Source organism: Eschrichtius robustus, chromosome 20 (assembly GCF_028021215.1).
Source record: "Eschrichtius robustus isolate mEscRob2 chromosome 20, mEscRob2.pri, whole genome shotgun sequence".
Taxonomy (NCBI): domain Eukaryota; kingdom Metazoa; phylum Chordata; class Mammalia; order Artiodactyla; family Eschrichtiidae; genus Eschrichtius; species Eschrichtius robustus.
Genome location: NC_090843.1, coordinates 65,544,828 through 65,562,505, shown reverse-complemented (window position 1 = coordinate 65,562,505; position 17,678 = coordinate 65,544,828). Strand labels below are relative to the sequence as shown.

The following is a 17,678-nucleotide window of genomic DNA, read 5'->3' as shown; positions in this document are numbered from 1 at the left end:
GTTCATTGAGGTTTTGAATATGCTGATTATGATTTCACCAAATTTCGTAAGTGTTTGGCCTTAATTTCTTCAAATATTCTTTTGCCCCTTCCTCTCTGTCTCTCCTTCTCTCTTTCTTCTGGGGTTCTCATAATGCATATATTGGTATATCTTGTGATGGCCCATGCATCCCTCAGGCTCTGAACATTTTCCCTCATGATTTTTTCTCTCAGCTCCTCAGACTGGATGGTTTCACTTGCTCTGTCTTTGTCCGCTGATTCTTTCCTCTGCCTGCTCAGATCTGGTTCTGATACCCCAGCGAACTTTTTATTCCAACTACTGTACTCTTCATCTCCAGTATTTCCATATAGTTCCTCTTCATAATTTATATCTTTTTAGTAATAGTCTCCTCTTGTTCATACATCATTCTCCTGGACTTCTTCAGCTTTTTAAGCATATTTACGACAATTGATTTGAAGTATTTGTCTAGTAAGTTGAATATCTGAGCTTTCTCAGGGACAATTTCTCTTAATTTCTTTTTTTTCCTGTGAATGGGACATACTTTTTTCTTCCTTTGCATTCCTCGTCATTTTTTGTTGTTGTTGTTGAAAACTGGATATTTTGAATATTGTAACATGATAACTCTGAAAATCAGATCCTTCCCTCTCCCCAGAGTTTGTTGTTATTGATTGTGGAGAACTGACGTTTTCTGTTTTGTGTGGGGTTTTTTGGTGACTTTTCCAAACTATTTTGTAAAAACTGTATTTCTTGCCATGTGTCATCACTGAACTCTCTGTTCTATTATCTCAGTGGTCAGAAATTTTCATAAAAGCCCGGAGCCAAAAAGAAAAAGAAATAACCCTTCTCCCAGTCTTTGCAGGTTGGATCTGACCTGGGGTGCTCCTACAATGCTTGGCCAGGCCACCTAGGACTCTGCTTCATTTCCTGCTTATGCAGAGCCTACGGGTCAGCTAGACTTGCAGCCCTAGGATCCTGTGAGATCCCTTCTGTGTGTGCATCTGGCCCCGGGCATGTTCATTGTAGTCCAAATACCGTGGTATATGCTACAGTCCTTCAAAGCCCTTATTCCACCCAGTATCTTCCTCCTCAGCCTCCTTCTTCCCAGGCCTTTTAGTACATCTGCTGATATCCTTGTCCACTGACCCCTGCCCCAGATGGCTAAGGGGATTCTATGTCTTCAAATGCTTTTGACAGTCACTTCCTGAAAGTGGATTCAACCTGAGGGGGCGCAAAACCAAGCAAAACCTCAGCACCAGTACCTTAGGGAACTGCCAAATTGGTTGAAACTTCCCAGCACAGTGTTTGAAAACAAAGTCCACATTGACCCCTGGCTCAGCATGTCACACCAGGAACACAGGCTGCCATTTCCACAGCCACCTGTGTGCAGGGCAATGGGGGATGGTGGGTGGGAAGGAAAAAACACCACAATCCCCTCTTACTGAAACTTAACATTTTTTTTTCCTTCATTAAACACTCCCCTGGTTGCTGTAAGCGCTTGGTTGGATTCCAGAGTTCCAAAATAAGTTAGTTCTGTCAGTTTTTGCTTAATGGTTGCTTTAGTGGAGGAACTAACCCCTTGAACTCCCTATACTTCTATCTTTTGTTGCTGTCTTGCTCTCTTCCTCTGCTTTTTCAAGACTTTTAAAATTAGTCACTTGTTTTGTTTCCAGTCACTTCCTATTGTGAATAGTGCTGTTAAAAACATCTGCAGAGAAACTGCATATTTTCCCCTTGGGAATGATTTCCTTGGAATTTATTCCCAGATGGGGAAATTCCAGGCCAAAGGAAAGAACAGTTGCCCAGCTCTTGTTAAATATTACCAATTGCTCTAGAAGGATTGGCTTGACTTACCATCCAGCCCACACCTCCAATCTGTCTTTGTTTTTCTCTTCAATCTGTTGGCAACTTATTTTTTATTTTTCTCATGTCTACTCTTTACTGACTGTCTAACATGTGCCAGATGGCTTTATCTGCTATCTCTTTCTCTCTCTTTTTTTAATTTGCCATCTCTTAATGCATCTCCTCAAAGTAAGTATTTTCATTTTCTAATGAAGAAACTCAGAAAGTTCAAGTCTCTAGAGGTCACACAGCCAAAGGCCGATGAGGGCTCACTGGCCAGAACATTCCTACATGTTCTATGAGCCCTGTGGCTCCCACACTGGGTGATGACCTGTATCAGGAAAGAAAAAAATATACAGATTCAAATTGAAACACAGAGGGAAGAGTCTTGGATGATGGTGTCAGTGGTGATACAGTATTTCAATATCCACAAATTCCTACATACAAACAGTTCAGCCAGGATAGCACACCCAATCTCACAGACTAGATCTACAACAAAACCAGGTGGCAATGAAACTGTCATGAAGGTACAAGAACTCAGGAGGGAGCAGTGCACCTACAAGCTCTTCCCAAGGAATCTAGCAGAACCTTTTTGGAGGATTAAAAATGGCGCTGAAGCTCTTTAAAATCCCTCCCACTGAGGTGTTATGTGATCTTTCCTTGAATTCAAGCGGGCCCTGTGACTGCTTTGACCATTAGAACCCCAAAGAATGATGATAATGTTCCAATTTCTAGGCTCAGGCCAGAAGACCTGGCAGCTTCCGCTTCCTGTCTTGGAACACTCATTCCGGGGAAAGCTAGCTGCCAATGTCACAGAGCAGACTACTCTAAGGAATGTGGAAAGGTAGTCATGTGAAAAGGCTGCATGGAGAGAGGTCAAGGCCTGACCAGCCCCTGGCGGTTGTAGCCATCCCAGCCCAGGTACCAGACAGGTGAGCCCAGGTGAGCAGCCTTTGGAGCATTCCAGCCCCAGCCACCATCTGACTACAACTGCATGAGAGACCCCATGGGAGTCACCCGAGCCCAGTCAAGTCACAGAACCGTGACATGTAAACAATTGTTTTATGCCTCTATGCTTTGTGAAGGACCGTTACACAGCAGTAGGTAACAGAACTGCCTTCCTACAGGAAGTGTGGTCCTCAGACCGGCAGCACCAGCAGCACCTGGGAGAGCCTGAGAAGTGCAGGTTCTCTGGGCTATACCCTGAGAAGCTGAAGCTGCCCTGCGGCCTGACCTCCAGTCACGTTTACACACCACGCCCCGTGCAGCCCGGCCACTACTCGGAGTGGCACTTGGAGTAGACACCTGGGTGCAGCTGCTCTGGTGGTTTGTTTTTGTCCATTACTTGCACCCGAGGACATTCCTATTGCTACACACAGGGTGGTAGGGTTGGGTTTTGGTTTTTGTTTTTAAGTGAGAAATAATCTGCATACTGTAAAACTCACTAATTTAAAGTATAAAGTGCAGTGGGTTTCAGTATATTCACAAGGTTGTGCAACCCTCACCACAATCCAATTTCAGAGCGTTTTCATCATTCCCAAAAGAAGTTAGTCACTCCCATTCCTCTCTCCCCCTAACCCCCACAATCCCAGACTCTGGCAGCCACTAATCTACTTTCTGTCTCTATGGATGTGCCTATTCTGGACATTTCAGATAAATAAAATCATAAAGTATGTTGCCTTTTATGTCTGTCTCCTTCACTTAAGGTAATGTTTTCAAGATTAACGTTCATTTCAGTGGTTTACTAAAACTCTGCCCCTAAATAGCTGCATTCGCTCCCTCCTTCATGCTGCTACTGTCACAGAGCTCATCTTTATACATTATGTGTCCATCCTCATAGATTTCTAACTATTGCTTGACGTAGTTGTCTTTTTCAGATAAGGAAAAGGAGAGGAGTTACCAACCAAAAATGCAGGAATAGTGGCTTCTGTATTTACCTGTGCAGCTACTCGGATGCAGAGCCGCGCAGAGAACAGCGGGGAATGACTGGGTCGCTGGGGGAGGGAAGCGCATGGCAAAGGGAAAACAGCTGCACACAGGGAACATTCAGGACTGTCATCCCTGCTTGTGGAAACGTCTTTCCACCCTGGACTGAATGAGGAAGGTTGTCGCCCTGGTGACCGCTGACACTTGCAGGGGTGGGCAGAGCCTGGTCACACCACTCGTGACACTCAGTCACTGGGGCCAGGAAGTCCCCTCTCTTGTTGGGAGCTCTGTTGCCTGACCTGGCAGCACCCCGCCGGCAGCCGCTCCCCTCGCTCCTCTCACACGGCCACAGCGGCCACAGCGCTGCCCCTGGGCTTCCCCCCACTGGGAACGCCCCTCTCCCAAGCCCGTCTGGTGCAAACCTAGTTACCCTCCAGTATCCTCCTCAGCGAAGCTTTCCCTGAGCTCCCAGCACAACCACAGGTCCCAGGACACACTGCCGTTGTGTATGCACTGTGCTGTTATGACTGGTTCTGGGTGTGGGTCCATCACTGGACTAGGGGCTCCTTTCGGGGAGGGCTGGGTCCAATTCAACTCTTGGCCCTCAACCCCCAGCACGGAGCTCAGCATAGCCTTCTGCAGGGGATTTATCCGTGTTGATAAATGTAGCCACAGCTCAGTCCTTCTCATTACTGTATAAGGCCCCATGATATCAGACCATGATCTGTTTGTATGTTCCCCAAAGTCAGCTCATCATGGAGACCATTTCCATCCTTTTCGCTACAACACAGATTGCTGCCCAGAACATTCCTTTGCATGTATTCTTTTCTGTTCACTGGGGTCTCCCTTCAGTGCTAAGTAACAGGGACATGAATAACAGCGATGTAATAGACTGGACAATGCCCCCCCAGAGATATCAAGTCTTCATCCCTGGAAGCTGTAAATACTCCCTTGCTTGGAAAAAGGGTCTGGGCAGATATGATCAAGTTAAGCATCTTGAGATGAGGAAGTTTTCCTGGATCACATAGGCGGACCCTGAATGTAGTCACATATATCCTTCTAAGCGAGAGGCAGGGGCGATTCAACACACATACACACAGAAGGCAGTGTGTAGACTGAGGCAGAGGTTGCAGTGACAATCCAAGAAAGGCTGGCAGCCCCCGAAGCTGGCAGAGGCCAGGAGCAGATTCTCCCTTAAAGCCTCTGGAGGGAGGGAGGGAGGCCCTGTTGACCTGACGTGGCCCAGCAATGCTGACTTCAAACTTCTGGCCTCCAGAACTGTGAGATAATAAATGCATGTTGCTGTAGGCCACCCGCGTGCGGCGATCCACAGGAAACACATAGAAATGGCTTGAACAGACAGAAGTTGGTGTCTCCTACATATCAGAGTCCAAGTGCGAACAGCCCAGGGCGGCCGTGGTGTCTCCACAGACAACCATGGTTCAGGCTGACTTCGCTTGCTGCTCTCTCATCCCTAAGGTGCATCCCTGACTTCATAATCCCAGAAGGCACACCAGCACCACATCCCATTTCTAAGCAACAGAGAAGAAAGGGCGAAGGGCACCCAGGAGCTGTCATTTGAGAAAGCTTTCTAGAAACCATCATGTAACACTTGTGTTTCATCCCATTGGCCAGAACTTATTCATGCGGCCTCCCCCGCCACCTAGGAAGTGAGAAGTGTAGGCGCTACTCCAGGTGACCAACTGACCAGCTGAAAATCAGGGGCTTTCAGATGGGAATAACAGATCCTGGGGTTGGCAACTAGCTATCTCTTTGTGCTATCTCCTTGCACTTGTCTTCATTTTACAACACCGTGCCTTATTTGTGTATTTTTTTTCAATGTTTGAAGTGAAAAATGAAACCAAAAAAAGGTTAAGAAGTTTAAAAAATATCACCACGCATTATTTGTGAATACATAAGGAAATGTCTGAATAAAAACGAAAACAAAAACATTTTAGGTTTATAAAAATCACCACGTTATCTGTGTATTGAAAAAATGTTTGAGGGCTTCCCTAGTGGCGCAGTGGTTAAGAATCCGTCTGCCAATGCAGCAGACATGGTTTCGAGCCCTGGTCCGGGAAGATCCCACATGCCGCGGAGCAACTAAGCCCGTGCACCACAACTACTGAAGCCTGCACTCTAGAGCCCACGAGCCACAACTACTGAAGCCCGCGTGCCTAGAGCCCGTGCTCTGCGACGAGAAGCCACCGCAGTGAGAAGCCCGTGCACCACAGCGAAGAGTATAGTCCCCGCTCGCCGCAACCAGAGAAAGCCTGCGCGCAGCAATGAAGACCCAACACAGCCAAAAATAAATAAATTTATTTTTTTTAAAAAATGTTTGAAATGAAAAGGTGAGGGAAGCTGGAGTGTAGTGACTCACTGCGTCCAGAGCCGTCCCAGGGGAGCTGGTATGGGTGTACCCACGGGGAGCTGATTCTAGGAGAAAGTAGACTGAACACCCAGGACTCCGCTGTGTGCAGCAGACATGATCTAACAGACTTCCTGGACCCCCACCACCACCAAAGTGACTGTCACACCAAAGCCAGCAGCAGGCTCCAGGGTGAGCGCCAGCTCAGAGCACAGAGAATGGCAAGCATTTTCCAACAAACTTTCTGGGCACTGGATTGGGTTGAATAGTGCCCCCCTATTCATGTCCATCTGAAACCTCAAAATGTGACGTTATTTGGAAACGGTGTCTTTGCAGGTACTTAGTTAAGATTAAGTCATATTGGGGTAGGGGAGCCCTAAATCCAGTATGACTGGTGTCCTTAGAAGAAGAGGAGGGACACAGAGACACATACACAAAACCTCCCTGTGCCAAAATAAATAAATAAAAATAAAAAAATAAAGGACCTTCCTTGAGGCTTCAGAGGGAGAAGGACCCTGCCAACACCTTGGCTTCTGACTTTGAGCCTTCAGCACTGTGAGGGAATACATTTCTGTTGCATTAGGCCCCCCAGTTGGGGCACTTTGTTTACGGCAGCCCAGGAAGCTGAGATGCTGCTCTGAGCCCGAGACACAGTTGTGAAGAAAGCTCAGATCCTGTCCTCAGAGCTCTCAGTCCAGGAGGGAGGCAGACCTGTACCAAAGCCCAGGAGGTTCTGGGGGTAAAGGGCTGAGACCCCTAACCCCTGTTCCTAACGCGGTCGGGAAAGTCCTATCGGAGGAGGTTGCCCACCCAAGGCCTGGAAAGCTGAGCTCTCCTTTGGACGGACACTTTTCCAGGTGGTGGCCAAGCTGATGCTCTTTCGCTGTCACCTCACCACCACCCACACCCCCAACACACACACACAACTGCGGTTAAAGCGTCACAAGCCCTCGACTCTTTCCGGGTCACCACACGTGCCACGTTGCTCCGTGCCTCACCTGATCCCAGTGATCGGGCTACACGTCTGTCTCTCTCTAGGCTACAAGGACCAGGTCTTCCTGACTTTTCAGTCATTCATGTTGCTTAGCAAAGTGCCTGGCACCAAATAAGCGCCCAAAGACTGTTGAAAAAAATGAGGTTAAAAACCAAACTAAACCGGGCGTGAGGGGTCCAGGAATGATGGAAATGTTCTATAATTGGTTTATGGTGGTGGATGCACAACTCTGTAAGTTTACTAAAAATCGTTGAATTGTACACATAAAAACAGATGAATTTTACAGTATGTAAATTAATACCTCAGTAAAGCTGTGTTTTAAAAATCTACTTGAATGGCTAACATGGAAAAGACAGAAAGTACCCAGTGCAACTGGGCTGTTGGGAGTGTAAATCAGCTAAACTGCGTTGGAAAGGGCACGGCAGTCAGTATCAGCGGATGTTAAAAAATTTGTACAACCTGTGTCCCAACAATCCCATTCACAGGTATACACCCAACAAAAATGTGTATGCATGTGTCTATCAAAACATATGTGAAAGGTTCCCAGCAGCATGATTTATCCATAAAAGCCCAAACCAGAAATCACCCAGATGCCCATCCGCAGTAAAGTGGACAAATGAACGCAGGAACCACAGAAACCTGGGAAATTAGCTCTGTTCACGCAAAAATACAACTACACACCACGACGTGGAGAAAGCTCACAAGTTCCCGAGCTGGACACTGGCCTCGCAGGCTTGTCCAGTTTGTGAGGATTTATCGACTGCACGATACGCTTTTCCATGTATAGTTTATAATTCACTATAAAGTGTCAACAACAAATTGGCACTTGCCATCTACCTCTACAAGGATTAAATCATGTGCTCTGCAGCTGCTGACTTTCAACACCCCCCCTGAAAGGAGTTCAGGGTGGAGAGCTGAAATGAGGCCTCCGTGCTCTGGGAAAACTGGCAGAACAGGTCTTCAGAGAGTTAAATATTTTCAGGAGCTGATTTTATGAGCCCAGTTCTTGTATTTCCTCGTATCTAGAAAAGCACTAAAATCCTTCATGGTGACAACTGCTCCTCGTGACTAGCAGAAACCTGCTGCAAAAAAATATGTGCTCGATTGCATGTACTCTCCCCTTTGCCCAAATCACATATATTCTGACCTTCCCCGCTGCCTCTTTGGAGCAGTTTCTCAGAGCTCTCTGAAGTGCTGTCTCCCGGGCTGCAGTCCTCATTTTGCCCCCCAAAAAACTTAACTTGCAACCCTCATGTTGTGAATTTTTTTAGTTGACAGTTTTTATGGCAACCACGAAGGGATCCAGAATGGGCTTCTCTCCTTCGCTGGAACTCTGTGAGGAACCAGAGCCTTGGTACCAGCAGAGGCCCCTTGCGCCCATCTGCCACCTTGGAGAGTCCAGACGAATCTGGGGGAGTCTCTCCTGGTTCTCAGATCTCCCGTATTGGTTGATGATCCTGAGTTTTATTTGGGGGTGTATAGCAGGTACCTGACCCCTCCCAGTTGAAAGATACGTGTGGGGGGTGGGCCTGGCTGAAAGATACCGGGGAATACCCACCCAGTTGAAAGATACTGGGGTGGGGGGGCTTGGTTGAAAGATACCAGGGTTTGCTCAGTTGTAGGAGACAGAGTTGTCTGCGCTGAGTGGTTACGTAAGAGGCTGATCTGACGCTTCTCCTCAATTTGGCCACCTTAATAGAATTTGTTGGGATAAAAGTGAAGATATTACATGAGAGCTTTGCTCCAAAGAAAAGGGACAAGACTCCTCCCGGCTGGGCACGGCTTGGAGGCAGAGTCCTCATACCGTGCAGTGGTCCCATAGGGAGGCCCACTTGTTAATTAAAACGCTTGCTCATCCAGCGGTCGCAGGTAAGAATCGGCCATTCAGCGAGCACCTGTGGTGGTCTCAGACCACCAAAGGGAGAAACTGAGACATGTAGGAGGGCTGAAACGACTCTGGGGGGACGCCTAGAGGAGGTAAGCTCACAAGCAGCACACCGGCAGCCAGACAGTTTCACTAGTAAGTTTTATCCCCAACAAATTCTACTTTAAAATGGGGAATAGGGGACTTCCCTGCTGGCGCAGTGGTTAAGACTCCGCGCTCCCAGTGCAGGGGGCTCGGGTTTCATCCCTAGTCAGGGAACTTGATCCCACATGCATGCCACAACTAAGAGTTCGCATGCCACAACTAAGGAGCCGGCGAGCGGCGACTAAGGAGCCCGCCTGCCGCAACTAAGACCCAGTGCAACCAAATAAATAAATAAATAAATAAATATTTTAAATATGGGAAATAGAGCCTCTCAAACACAGAAACAAGGGGCATTAGAAAGCCAGCCTCTGGCTAACACCTCAGCCAGGTTTATACATGCAAGTACCTACGTAATTGGGGAAATTATACTAAAGGAGCTCTCCACATACAATGGCCAAACTGGGGTTCTTCTGCTATCCCCAAATTGCTGTTTTGTGCACAGAATTAGAAAAAGCCACTGTGGGCTTCCTTGGTGGCGCAGTGGTTGAGAATCTGCCTGCCAATGCAGGGGACACGGGTTCGAGCCCTGGTCTGGGAAGATCCCACATGCCACGGAGCAACTAGGCCCGTGAGCCACAACTACTGAGCCTGTATGTCTGGAGCCTGTGCCCTGCAACAAGAGAGGCTGCAACAGTGAAAGGCCCGCACACCGCAATGAAGAGTGGCCTCCGCTTGCCACAACTAGAGAAAGCCCTCGCACAGAAACGAAGACCCAACACAGCCAAAAATAAATAAATAAATACATAAATTTATTTAAAAAAAAGAAAAAGCCGCCGTAAGATCAAACAGATTGCATGGAATGCTTACTTTGATTGGTGTCTAGAAGCTTCTAAATAGGCAGCTGGCCCTCTGTCTCTGACTCCGTCTCTCCCTCTGCTCCTCCCACGTGGCCTCTTCTATCTGAATGGTCCAGACGCCATCTCCTTTTTCTCTCCCAACTCTTCTGCCTCCTGCCGCTGCCCTCTCCCCAGCAAAGGAGGACCAAAAAATCAGAAGTGATTATAGTTCCCTTTTCTAAATAAATTTATTTATTTTATTTATTTGTTTTTGGCTGCATTGGGTCTTCGATGCTGCGCGCGGGCTTTTCTCTAGTTGCGGCGAGTGAGGGCTACTCTTCGTTGCAGTGCGCGGGCGTCTCACTGCGGTGGTTTCTCTTGTTGCGGAGCATGGGCTCTAGGCACACAAGCTTCAGTAGTTGTGGCTCGTGGGCTCAGTAGTTGTGGCTCACGGGCTCTAGAGCGCAGGCTCAGTAGCCGTGGCGCACAGGCTTAGTTGCTCCGTGGCATGTGGGATCTTCCCGCACCCGGGCTCAAACCTGTGTCCCCTGCATTGGCAGGCGGATTCTTAACCACTGCACCACCAGGGAAGCCCTATAGCTCCCTTTAAGGAGAAACTCATTACAGGGAGAGGTGAACCGTCCTTGGAGCTTATGTACACACTCTGGACCCAAGTAGAACTTAGAGTTTTGGCTAAGGAATTTCCCGATCCAAGTCAGGATTCATTGGGATTTGCTAAGGACTTTGAATTAACCATCCGGACCTACGAGCCCGGGTTTCCAGATCTATATCAATTAATACAGCTGTTAGTTTCTGAAAGCCAAGCAAGGGAATGGATAGAGAAGGCAGGATGGAAAAGCCCCTTAATGGATTTTGAATCACATAGTCCAGAGGCTTGCACTGAATACAAGGAATTAGCTCAGAAATTACTTGAATTTATCCCAGAGCTTTTTCCAAAAACCGTAGACTGGACAGAGATTCAACAGTGCAAGCAAAGATCGGATGAATCAGTTCTGAACTATTAGGGAAGGTTTGACAGGAAAAAAAAAAACTTTTAAGCAACATTCTGGCTTGACACCTGAATCATTCTCTAACCACCAAGATGATTCTCTGCTTAACTCCGCCTTTTTAGAAGGCTTCGATGAGGATTTATCTACTCTAGTCAAAAACACAATCCAGGCTGGTCCATGTTACATACAAACACCTTTGATACACTGGCTGACCAACCTTTGAAGACCATTAAAAAAAAAAAAAGGAAAGAAAGAAAAGGGAGTATCTACGAAAATTATGAACCTTCAATTGTGCCAACTGAGTACACAATGCCAGTCAAAGGTTAACCAACCCCTGTTTAATTCCCAACCAGTAGAGAAAGCTAGCTTGAAGGAAAAAAAATCTTCAGAATTCTGACCCTTAGGGAATGAGTTCTACTAGGAAAGCCTGATTTTCTCTCCCTGTGCCTTGAGACCAGAGCTCTCAGGATCACTTATCTTATCTAGACCATATCTAATTCCTGAGACTGAGGGATAAAAAGGACAAAAAAAAAAAAAAAAACCTTAAAAATTTTTTCTTATTCCAAGTGTTGTTTATAAACTAGTGAGTTTTATATTGTAATATCTGATTCATGACTAAGTTTAGAAAATGCAGCTAGATTTCTTGTTGTGTCTGTCTGGATATATGTATGTCTCAGTACGTGTCTTTGTCTTGGATAATATTGCTGTGGTTAATTTGTAAATGAGCTCTATTTAATTGGCTTAAAGAAAAGTAAGCGCTTACAAATCAAACAATTCTAAATGCAAGAGAAATTAAGCTAAATGAATTTCAGGTTCACGTGAACTGGGAAATAGTATTAAATTAATACCTGGTATTAATGTTTGTTTGTTGATCTAATTAATATAGACATGTCTTTAGAGTCATCAACATTAAGTATAATACTTTATTGTGCCTCAGTTTAATATAAGCTAAATAAAATCTTGTTATATCTGTTACAAATTTGTCAGCAAGGAAAGTAACTTGATGTGAAAAAACTTTTAAGGAAAGAAAATATAAATGAGATAAGAGCTTTTAGATAAACTCTGTTAAGAATAATTATGCTTTAGGAATGTCCATCTAAAATAGTCTCTCCACCTGGTGTGATTCTGTCCTGTGCACCTGTTCCCTGGAGCAGTAGTCTTTTTTCTCCGTCCGCCTCCTCTCCCACCTAAGTGCGTGCCACCAACCCATGGAAGATTCGATGGACGTGGACATGAGCCCCCTGAGGCCCCAGAACTATCTTTTCTGTTGTGAACTGAAGGCCGACAAAGATGATCACTTTAAGGTGGATGATGATGAAAATGGGCACCAGTCATCTTTAAGAACGGTCAGCTTAGGGGCTGGCGCAAAGGATGAACTGCACACTGTCGAAGCAGAGGCGATGAATTATGAAGGCAGTCCAATCAAAGTAACACTGGCAACTTTGAAAATGTCTGTGCAGCCAACGGTTTCCCTTGGGGGCTTTGAAATACCACCACCTGCGGTCTGATGGTTGAAGTGTGGCTCAGGGCCTGTGCGTATTAGCGGACAGCACTTAGTAGCTGTGGAGGAAGATGAAGAGTCAGAAGACAAAGAGGAGGAGGATGTGACACTCCTAAGTATATCTGGAAAGCGTTCTGCCCCTGGAAGTGGTAGCAAGCTTCCACAGAAAAAAGCAAAACTTGCTGCTGCTGAAGATGAAGAGGATGATGAAGATGACAATGATGATGACGACTCTGATGATGAGGAGGCTGAAGAAAAAGCTCCAGTAAAGAAATCTGTACGAGACACTCCAGCCAAAAGTGCACAGAAATCAAACCAGAATGGAAAAGACTCAAAACCATCAACACCAAGATCAACAGGTCAAGAATCCTTCAAAAAACAGGCAAAAACTCCTAAAACACCGAAAGGACCTAGCTCTTAGAAGACAGTAAAGCAAAAATGCAAGCAAGTATAGAAAAAGGTGGTTCCCTTCCCAAAGTGGAAGCCAAATTCATCAATTATGTGAAGAATTGTTTCCGGATGACTGACCAGGAGGCTATTCAAGATCTCCGGCAGTGGAGGAAGTCTCTTTAAGAAAATAGTTTCAACAGTTCGTTAAAATCTCCCGTCTTATTTCATTTCTGTAACAGTTGCTATCTGGCTGTCCTTTTTAGAGTGCAGAGTGGGAACTTTCCCTACCGTGTCTGAGAGCTGTCCAGGTTCCATTGCCAAGAATGTGTTGTCCAAAACGCCTGTTTAGTTTTTAAAGATGGAACTCCACCCTTTGCTTGGTTTTAAGTATGTATGGAATGTTATGATAGGACATAGTAGTAGTGGTGGTCAGACAAATGGAAATGGTGGGGAGACAAAAATATACATGTGAAATAAACTCAGTTTTGTTTTGTTTTGTTTTTCTCTCCAGGCCTGTCCGCGCTCGGCGCCCCGCCCCAGATCCCACTCGCTGCTCAGAGGGATGTGGCCCCGGAGGCTTCAGGGCCCTGGGCCCATGGTCCCCTGGGCATCCCCCTGCCCGCCCCTGTGGAGCTAGGCGCAGCCCAGCCGGGGCCCTGGCCAGCCTAAACTCAGTATATTAATTAAAAAATAAAATAAGATAAAATAGTCTCTCCAGATTCTGGTAACTTGAAATTCTAGAGCTGTGCTAAATTAAGTTAAGTGATGGAAGCTTATTGAATAGCTAGCATTCCCAAGTAAAATAATATACCGAAATATTAATTACTGAACATTGGCTTCCTTTTACAGAGAAACAAAAGGTATTTAGGACTATTAATGAATATGTTTGGTGTCACGTTCTCTAAAGAAAGCAAATATTTTTAGAAAATATCACTGGTATTTATGTTCACCAATCTACAGAATGCCAATGTAAAGGACAGTTCATAATTGCTTACCTCTTAGTTTTCACAAGAAATTAAGGTTTAAGAGCTGAGGATTCTAATTTAAACATGTAATTAAAGCTAATAGAAATAATAAAGGAAACATTTCAGTCTACAGTAGGAAAGTAGGGTGTGTGTTTCCAGTAAAGAAGGGGTGAAGAATGGAATTACATTTTATTAAGGGAAAAGGAAGTAGGTCTGACTTACAGGTGGCTGTTTCTGAATGGGAAAATAAAATGATGGATACAGAAAGTAAGGAAAGGTTTGTGGAAAGTGGACCCCAAGAAAAGAGTTATGTGCATGGTCAGGATTGACTAACATTAAAATAAATTTAATTGAGTAGGGACTTCCCTGGTGGCACAGTGGTTAAGAATCTGCCTGCCAATGCAGGGGACACGGGTTTGAGCCCAAGTCCGGGAAGATCCCACGTGCTGCGGAGCAGCTAAGCCCATGTGCCACAACTACTGAGCCCACACGCTGCAACTACTTAAGCCCACACGCCTAGAGCCCGTGCTCCGCAACAAGAGAAGCCACCGCAGTGAGAAGCCAGCGCACCGCAACGAAGAGTAGCCCCTGCTCGCTGCGACTAGAGAAAGCCCGCGCGCAACAACAAAGACCCAACGCAGCCAAAAATTAAAAATAAATTAATAATTTAATTTTAAAAAATTTGACTAAATGAATTTTAAAAGCAAGCGGGTGCAAAACTTGAATTTTGTTTTTCTCTCTCTTAAGAGGACAAGATTTCTTAAAATGTTGAACTGCCTTTGATAACAGATTTCAAGTTTCTTTCCTTTTAAGTGATTTGTTCTGTATTTGCCTTTGAAATCTTTATTGTTACTTTGGCTAAGTCAATAACTATTGTTTCAGAGTGACCTGTTGTCCTATCTGAGTGTTCTAAACCCTTTTTGGTATTGTTTTTTTGACAAAACTTCCTGAATCAGGGACTTCCCTGGCAGTCCAGTGGTTAAGACTTCACCTTCCAACGCAGGTGGTGTGGGCTCAATCCCTGGTGGGATAGCTAAGATCCCACATGCCTCAAAAAAAAAAAACAAAAACAAACCAAAAACATAAAACAAAAGCAATATCATAACAAATTCAATAAAAGCTTTAAAAAAAACCCTCCTAAATCAAATTCCAGTGAAGTCCTTTTGACCTCTAGCTAACTTTGGCATGCTTCAAAGGGCACCTGAAACATCCCAAAGAGAGATATTAGACGAATTGGGTTCATTTGGTATGTTAAATTACATGGGAAGTATTGTCAAATGAGTAATAAATCTTCTTAGGTTATATTGTATGGTAAATGTTACTAATATAGATATCCTAGAAATTATATGGAGTTCCTAAAATCCTGATATGTCCTGGTAAAGTGTTATCAGTCATAATTCTAGTTATTATCTGAAAGTGTTGTATGTCACAGCAGTAACCAAGTTTCTTTGTCAGTTGCATTGTAATCAGATTTAAACATGCCTTTTTAAGTCTTTCATCATTACAGACAGTTATGGTTTTATTCTGATGCCTTTGCAAAAATGTTTCCTCTTCAAGAAGATTTATAAAAAGGACTTTTGGACAAATACAAGTTTCTGACTTTCAGACCATAATGCTGAACTGGGTAAGAAATTAAAGAATCCTAATGAGAAACTGTTAACAAAAATAGTTACATAAGACTGAGTGAACTGCTGAATATGGTTATAGTTTTTATGGTTTCTATCTGAAAAATTACTGGTTTAAATCCGTGTTTTCCAGGTATTAGGAAACCTTTCCCTCAAACTCATTATGACTTACAGTAATTTGGTAAATTATATCTTTGTAAGCAGGATTGGAACATATCTTTTTTCTTTAACTGCTCCCTCCAGAGATTGTAAACTCTTAGGTTCCTAGCAGCTTTATCAGGTAAATTAGGAAGGCCGCTCACTAACAGGCACAGAAAGCTCAAGGTATTTGGGGGACCTTAAAAAGGGAGGAATTCACCTAGATCTGTTAGGTGAAATCTGTGATAAGCCCTTGGAGTGACTTTCCTAACCCTGAGAGGTCTTAAAAGTTCAGTATGAGACTCCTTATAGAAGTTTCAGCAAAGCAAAAAGCCTATATGATCAATGATAGTTATATAAATTATCAGGCCAAGTTTATTGAGACCAGACTTATTTTGCAAACAAACTAGTCTTAATTTGGTTATATTTGGTAAACATGAGGGTAATTTTAGAGAGAAAAGGATTATGTTTCAGTGAATATTAAGTTCCAGTTTTGTTAACGGAGGTCTGTATTTACTAAGACTCACTTCCCAGATAGTTCCTTGCTGTTATGTTATATTAATGAAAAGTTTAATTGAATTACTGAAAGGACACTCTCAATTTGTTTCTGAGGCCTATCTCAGTAATCTATTTTTGGATGAAGATCAGATGCCCCACGACAATGTGCAACCAGGGGATTATGCATGCTGGAAAAGACATAGTTTAAAGGACTATCTCCAACCTAGATGGAAGGACCCTATCAGGTACTCTTAACTAGCTCATGCACAGCGAAACTGAAGGGAATTGATTCTTGGATTAATTTCCACTCACAAAGGGCCCCTGCACCGGACTGGTCTATAGAGAGGACTGCTGACCTCAAACTCGCCTTAAAATGATGCTCAGGGCTTCCCTGGTGGCGCAGTGGTTGAGAATCTGCCTGCCAATGCAGGGGACACGGGTTCGAGCCCTGGTCTGGGAAGATCCCACATGCCGCAGAGCAACTAGACCCGTGAGCCACAACTACTGAGCCTGCGCGTCTGGAGCCTGTGCTCCGCAACAAGAGAGGCCGCGATGGTGGGAGGCCCGCGCACCGCGATGAAGAGTGGCCCCCACTTGCCGCAACTAGAGAAAGCCCTCGCACAGAAACGAAGACCCAACACAGCCAAAAATAATAAATAAATAAATTTTTAAAAAAAAATCATGCTCAAACAGAGGAAACTACACTCACAGCAGGATGTTAAGAAGACGACATCAGAAGTAGACAGTTTACCCAAGATGCTGGACCTGATTCGTATGATCATTTATAATGTTTTCTTGTCTTCCAGGACCCTTGCATATAAATCAGATGTTTTTCTATCATGGACACGATTCTATGCTAGTCTTAAAAATCAATCCAATTGTTGGGTTTGTGGCCAATTACCCGTGTCTAGTCCTTCTGGATTACCTTGGTGGATTTCTCCACTCCAAGACTCTAATTGGATGGCCCTTAGAACCTTTATTTTACAAGAAAGAAAGTTCAGTCCTGTTCAGGCTACTCTTTTTTAAAAGAAAATAAATTTATTTATTTATTTATGGCTGTGTTGGGTCTTCATTGCTGAGCGCAGGCTTTCTCTAGTTGTGGCACGTGGGCTCAGTAGTTGTGGCTTGCAGGCTCTAGAGCTCAGGCTCAGGAGTTGTGGCGCACGGGCCTAGTTGCTCCACGGCATGTGGGATCCTCCCGGGCCAGGGATCAAACCCGTGTCCCCTGCATTGGCAGGCAGACTCTCAACCACTGCGCCACCAGGGAAGCCCCAGGCTACTCTTGATATTACTAGATGGGATCCCCTCACCTAGCCAATTAATAATACCTGCTCTGACCCTGGCCAAAAAAATGAATTTTCCTCTAAAGTTATTCAAGCTCAATCAGAGCAGCAGCAAAATTTCAGCCAAGGAGTAAAACCTCCTATAATTATGGGATGGATTTATGTGGTTAACACCAGGCTCTGCTCATTTAAGTTTTAAGGCCCCCTTTTATCTTGGGAACAATTAAATTATACTAAGGATAACCAGCCTAGTAACACCAGGAAGTTGGGCTGGGGGTCTTATGGACAGCGCCAGTATATCATTTCCCTGAAAGATAAGGATCGGTACAGGACAGA

General features: G+C 44.8%; 1 protein-coding gene and 1 pseudogene across 3 annotated transcripts in view; one reads left to right on the top strand and one right to left on the bottom strand.

Annotated features, from left to right (window-relative positions):
* SHMT1 (serine hydroxymethyltransferase 1) overlaps positions 1–17,678 on the bottom strand; it is a 77,556-nt gene that overhangs the window by 42,553 nt on the left and 17,325 nt on the right. The gene's annotated exons all lie outside the window — the stretch shown is intronic.
* LOC137754805 (nucleophosmin pseudogene) lies at positions 12,151–13,123 on the top strand (annotated as a pseudogene).